General features: G+C 37.7%; 1 pseudogene; it reads left to right on the top strand.

Annotated features, from left to right (window-relative positions):
- Nucleotides 1-2,231: 2,231 nt before the first annotated feature.
- On the top strand, nucleotides 2,232-2,535 carry LOC122734814 (annotated as a pseudogene).
- The last annotated feature ends 4,346 nt before the right edge of the window (nucleotides 2,536-6,881 follow it).

Below are 6,881 nucleotides of genomic sequence, written 5' to 3'. Positions count from 1 at the left end.
AAGCAGAGGAGCTGGGGTAAGGAATATGCATCACTTGGAGCTTTTCCAGCTCCCAGACTTTCACAATGCTCTAGCCAGAAAGTCCCAGGGTGCTCAAGCATACCTAAGAAGGGGAGAGGATGAAGTCTAGCAGGATTTAGCAAAGTGACCCCAAGGCAAAGCAATTGGCTCAAAATAGGAACAAAATGCAAAAGCTCTTACTGGGAGGATAGAAATCAGTCTGTATGCTCTAAGGCCACAGTTTTTAACTAAGGATCAGTTAACTTCTTTTAAAAAATATTTCAATAATTATTTTAAATATAATTGATTTCCTTTGTAGCTCTATGTATTTTATTATATGTACTTAAAAAACATGATGGACCCCTTGGAAAAGGGGCCCATAGGCTTCAACAGACTGTAAAAGGTTAAGAACTTTTGCTTAGTGGGCCTGAAATTTTGCAGCAAGCTGACATATGCTGCCTTGCCCCCAAAGGCCTCGGAAAGCTCAGTACTCTATAACTGCAGGATAAAGGTAAGCCTGGTACCTAGTAGCACTTTGTACAAAGCAGATATCAGTAGAAGGGAAAGCTGGCAGCAAGACCTTGGACAATACAAATTGAGACCAAACAGGAGCTGCCCATCATGAAGTGAAGTCAGAGTTTGGCCTTGACAAAAAGCCCAAATTAGAAAAGTAAAGTTGGATATATAAATAAATAGAAGACATCAATGATAAAGATTTTTTAAACCAATTCAGAGATGTCCAGAAGAGAGAAATAACATGGCAATAATGGACAAAGCCTCATATTAACAAGCCCTGTTGGACTTGTCCTAGGATCAGTTGGAATTCCTGGAAGACATGAAATGAAGCAAAAAAGAATATTAAGCTAAGTCCCAATAATGAATCCCATGAAGAAGTTGCATTATTTATATTTGCACTGCATATTTCTATTGGGCTGGGATTAATTATAATATTTTACATAATTATAAATTTAATTTGTAAATTAGGGGATTCGTTAGTGGCTGAAATGAGAGCTCTAAAACTCTGAAGCCAATAGTTTGTCAACCCTTTCTCTAGAGGAAAGAACTGGAAGGCTAATAAGTAGCTTAGTAAAAGAAGTACAAAATCTTAACCAAGTAACAAACTCCCTGGAAATAGATTAAAAACAAACAAACAACCCAATGACTTTATAAACAAGAAATATTAAGACATGGTCAGAAGCAAAACACTGGTGAGAGGGGAAAGGATATATGTGTGAGAGAGAAGGACAAATAGGAGGAAAAATAGGATGGAGAGAAATGGATAGTTAGTAATCATAACTGAGAATATGAATGGGATGAACTCTCCCATAAAATGGAAGCAGATAGCAGAATGGATTAAAACCTAGAATACCACAATATGTTGTTTATAAGAAACACACTCAAAGCAGAAAGACACAGAGTAAAGGTAAGGGGCTGGAGCAGAATCCATTATGCTTCAGCTTAAGTAAAAAAAAAAAAGCAGGGGTATCAATCATAATCTCAGACATTAAAAGAGATAAGGAAGGAAACTACATGTTGCTAAAAGGTACCATAGACAGTGAAGTAATATCAATACCAAATGTATATGCACCAAGTGGTATAGCATCCAAATTATTTTTTTTTTTCGGGCAATGGGGGTTAAGAGACTTGCCCAGGGTCACACAGCTAGTAAGTGTCAAGTGTCTGAGGCCGGATTTGAACTCAGGTACTCCTGAATCCAGGGCTGGTGCTTTATCCACTGTGCCACCTAGCCGCCCCCAGCATCCAAATTCTCTTTTTTTTAATTTTTATTTTTTAGCATCCAAATTCTTAAAGAAGTTAAATGAGTTACAGGAGGAAATAGTAAAACTATGCTAGTGAGGGACCTCAACTTTCCTCTCTTAGAACAAGAAAAATCCAACGATAAAATAAGCAATAAAGAAGTTAAGGAGGTGAATAGCATTTTAGAAAAGTTAGAAACGACAGACCTTTGGAGAAAATTGAATGGGGATAGAAAAGAATATATCTTTTTCTCAGTAGTACATGGCACTTTACATAAAAATTGACCATGTATTAGGGCACAAACCCTCAAAATCAAATGTAGGAAAGCAGAAATATTAAATGCATCATTTTCAGATCATAAGGCAAACAATTACATTCAATAAAGAGTCATGGAAAGATAGATTAAAAATTAATTGGGGCAGAAGAAATGTGAGTTGGGCTGGAGGCGGAGAGTGAGCAAGCATGACTTGACCATGGGGGACTTTGAGAAGGGCAAGAAGATCTTCGTGGAGAAGTGTGCCCAGTGCCACACCGTGGAGAAGGAGGGCAACCACAAGACCGGCCCCAACCTGAGCGGGCTCTTCCACAGCAAGACCAGCCAGGCTCTGGGCTTCTGACGCCAACAAGAACAAAAGCATCACCTGGAATGATGATACGCTGATGGAATACCTGGAAAACCCCAAGAAGTACATCCTCAGGACGAAGATGATCTTTGCCGGCATGAAGAAGTCAGAGAGCGACTTGATAGCCTACCTTAAGCAGGCCATTAATGAATAACCCTTGTCTGCTGCCTTATTTATTCTAAATGGAAGTCCCTGCTGATGAGATTTCTTTCCTTTTTTTACAGGTACCATAACAACCCTATTTAATTTGGTTTCATTAACCTGAGAATTTTGATCATGAATGGCTGTTTAAAAATGTTCAGCAGTCCTAATAAAGGAATTATGTAGATTAGGTAGACTTGTGTCTAAATGAGAATGATTGTTTTCTGTCACAACCAACCTATCATGCTTTTCTTTTAAAAAGATTTGATTAGGCAACTTTTTTTAAAATTAAGGGCAATGGGCTCCACCTCTGTCTTGCAAAATTTTAATTGAATCTGGCTTCTTCTTACTAAACAGTGGGGAAAGCCTGCTTAATTGTTTCATATGGCTTTTACCTGTAATATGTTTGGGGAGGGGGGATTATCCTTTGGAAAAAGTGCTCCAACCTGTCCAAAGGCAAGGTCTACTGAATCAAAACAAGCCCAAGCATTTCCAACTTAAATTCCTTAATTTTCCATGCATAAACAGTCTGGTGACAAAGATTTGACTTGAATTCTGCCTTCAGATTGCTGAAAGGCTTCAGAGTACTTTATTGTATAATGGTCTTGAGTAATGAACATCCCATCACACAATGGGACTGTGAAGAGGCACAGATGAGTTCAGCTAGAGGTAGGACCTTCTGTTGAACTTCTTCAAACATACCTCTTTGAAGCTCAGCCTAACCTTAGGATTCACTTTTTTTTTTTGGTGAGGCATTTGGGGTTAAGTGACTTGCTCAAGGTCATACAGCCAGTAAGTGTTAAGTATCTGAGTTCATATTTGAACTCAGGTCCTCCTGACTCCAGGACAGGTGCTTTATCCACTGTGCCATCTAGCTGCCCCAGGATTCGCTTTTAAGGCCTATTGAATTTAAAGATTGCAGACATGTTCTGCGTATATGAATAGTACTGTTAATACTTACTGGAACGTCCAACTGTAACGATGTAACATTAGGACATCTGCTAAATGATGTGATCATAAGACTGAATTCAGAAATTAAACACTTGTGAAAACTTTGAAAAAAATTAATTGGAAACTAAATAATCTAATCCTAAAGAATAAGTGGATCAAAGAACAAATCATAGAAACAATTTCATAAAAGAGAATGACAAGGGTCAGCTAGGTGGCACAGTGGATAAAGCACCAGCCCTGGATTCAGGAGTACCTGAGTTCAAATCTGGCCTCAGACACTTGACACTTACCAGCTGTGTGACCCTGGGCAAGTCACTTAACCCCCATTGCCCCGCAAAAAAAAAAAAAAAAAAAAAAAAAGAGAATGACAACAATGAGATAACATACTGAAATTTATAGGAGTCAAAGCAGTATTTAAGGGAAATTTTATTTCTCTAAATTCTTACATCAACAAAATATAGAAAGAACAGATCAATGAATTGGGCATGCAATTTTTTTTTTTTGGTTTGGGTTTTTGGTTTTTTTGTGGGGCAATGAGGGTTAAGTGACTTGTTCAGGGTCACACAGCTAGTGTCAAGTGTCTGAGGCTGGATTTGAACTCATGTCCTCCTGTGCTTTATCCACTGTACTACCTAGCTGCCCCTTGGGCATGCAATTAAAAAAAAAACAAATTAAAACCCCCCAACTGAACACCAAATTGGAAATCCCGAAAACCAAAGGCAAAATTAAGAAAATTTAAATTAAGAAAATTATTGAACTAATAAATAAAACTAGGAGCTGGTTTTATGAGAAAAAAACCAATTAGATAGATCAATCATGGGATAATTTGGTTTTTAAAAAAGAAAATCAAAGTACCAATATCAAAAGTGATAAGGGAGAATTCACTACCAATGAAGAGGAAATTAAAACAATCATTAGGAAATATTTTGCCCAATAATATACCATTAAACCTGACAATCTGAGCAAAAGTGATGAATATTTATAGAAATATAAATTGCTTAGATTAACAGAAGACGAAACAGAATACCTAAATAACCCCATCTTAGAAAAAGCAATTAAATTAGCCATCAATGAACTGCCTAAGAAAAAATCCCCAGAACTAAATGGGTTCAGAAGTAAATTCTACCATACTTTTTTTTTTTTTTTTTTGGTGGGGCAATGAGGATTAAGTGACTTGCCCAGGGTCACACAGCTAGTAAGTGTCAAGTGTCTGAGGTCTGGATTTGAACTCAGGTCCTCCTGAATCCAGGGCCAGTGCTCTATCCACTGCATTGCCTAGCTGCCCCTCTACCAAACATTTAAAGAACAATTCATTCCAATACTATATAAAATATTTGGGAAAATAAGTGAAAGAAGATTCCTACCAAATTCTTTTTATGACACAAATATGATGCTAATGCTTAAACCAGAAAGAGCTACAACAGAGAAAGAAAACTGTAGACCAGTTTCCCAAATGAATATTGATTCAGAAATTTTAAATAAAACATTAGAAAGGAGATTATAACAACACATCACAGGCATCGTACACTATGAACAGGTGGGATTTATATCAGGACTGAAGGTTTGGACACATAAATAACAAAACCAATAGAAATCATGATCATCTCAATAGATTATGAAAAAAACTTTTGACAAAATACAACACCCATTCCTATTAAAAACACTACAGAACATAGGAATAAATGGAGCTTTCCTTAAAATGATAAGTAATATCTACCTAAAACTATCAGCATGAGTTATTTATAATGGGAATAAGTTGGAAGTGTTCCCAGTAAGATCAGGAGTGAAGCAAGGATGCTTATTATTACCAGCATTATGCAATTATTGTACTAGAAATGTTAGCTTTAGCAATGAGAAGAAAAAGAAATTGAAGGAATTAGAATAGGCATCGAGGAAACAAAAGTATCACTCTTTGAAGATGATATGATGGTATACTAGAGAATCCTAGACAATCAACTAAAAAACTACTTGAAATAATGAACAATTTTAGCAAAGTTGCAGGATATAAAATAAGCCAACATAAATCATCAGTATTTATATAGGATGATCCAAAAGTCATGAAGGTGTCTGATGTTTTAATAACTTTTTGAAAATTATTTTTTCTTTATTTATTCTCTTTATGTGTGTGTATACATACTTATTTCCTATATGTACAGTCTATGATGCTATGGTATTATAAATCAAAAACAAAAAATAAAGGAGTTATTAAATATTGAAACCTTTTCATGACTTTTGACTTTTGGCCCACCCTGTATAGCACCACTTTGAAACTGTGAATATTATTATTCATCTGCTACCCACTCTTACTGCTGTGGCTAACAATCTCTCAACACCTATTTCTCTCCTATCCATCTTGAGGTTTTTTGTTTGTTTGTTTGTTTGTTTGCAGGGCAATGAGGGTTAAGTGACTTGCCCAGGGTCACACAGCTAGTTTCAAGTGTCTGAGGGTGGATTTGAACTCAGGTCCTCCTGAATCCAGGACTGGTGCTTTATCCACTGTGCCACCTAGCTGCCTCCTCTCCTATCCATCTTGTACTCAGTCACTTTCCACATAGGAACAAATTATCTCCAGTTTCCACACCTTTCCTTCCCCCACCTTCCTTATTTTTACTGCATCCATTTTCCACTCCAACCCTGATCCCCCCCTTCCACAGTGCCCTCTGGAATTCCCCTTCCATAGTGAACAAACTTCATTTCCTTCTGGATCTCCTTCTCTTGCTCTCCTTTCTATCTACTGGCTCTCATTGAAATTGGGCTCTCCCTAATGACCCTGGAGATATCAAGAGGATTTTGAAGCATAAAATTGAGTAGGAGAGTGTTTAACAGATGGCCTCAGTTGAGAAAGAAGGGAAAAAAGAAGGTGTGAGAAGCTTCATACTGGCTTCACTCTCACTAATATAACAGACACTGGTTCTGGAGAGAGAGTCAAAGGAGTTAATTACTATAGTGATTCAGGACTGGAGGTCAAGAGAAAGGGCTCATCTGCATAAGGTGATAATTGAATACATGGGAGATGATGAGATGAGATTAACAAGAGATAATATATGGAGATGAGAAGAGGGCAGAAACAGAATCCAGGGAGGCACCCATAGTTTGCAGGCATTACCTGTATGAGGATCTAGCAAAGCAGACTCAGGAGTGGTCAGACAGGAAAAAAACCAGAAGAGAGTTGTGTCCTGAAAACCTACAGAGAAGAGAGTGTCAAGAAGAATAGGGTGGGGCAGCTAGGTGGCCCAGTGGATAGAGCACCGGCCCTGGATTCAGGAGGACCTGAGTTCAAATCTGGCCTCAGACACTTGACACTTACTAGCTGTGTGACCCTGGGAAAGTCACTTAACCCCAATTGCCTTACTTAAAAAAAAAGAATAGGGTGCTTAGCAGTGTTAAAGGCTATAGAGAGGTCAAGAA

Source organism: Dromiciops gliroides, chromosome 1, assembly GCF_019393635.1.
Source record: "Dromiciops gliroides isolate mDroGli1 chromosome 1, mDroGli1.pri, whole genome shotgun sequence".
NCBI classification, from domain to species: domain Eukaryota; kingdom Metazoa; phylum Chordata; class Mammalia; order Microbiotheria; family Microbiotheriidae; genus Dromiciops; species Dromiciops gliroides.
The sequence above is the reverse complement of the archived record's forward strand: the minus strand, read 5'-3'. Positions and strand labels throughout refer to the sequence as shown.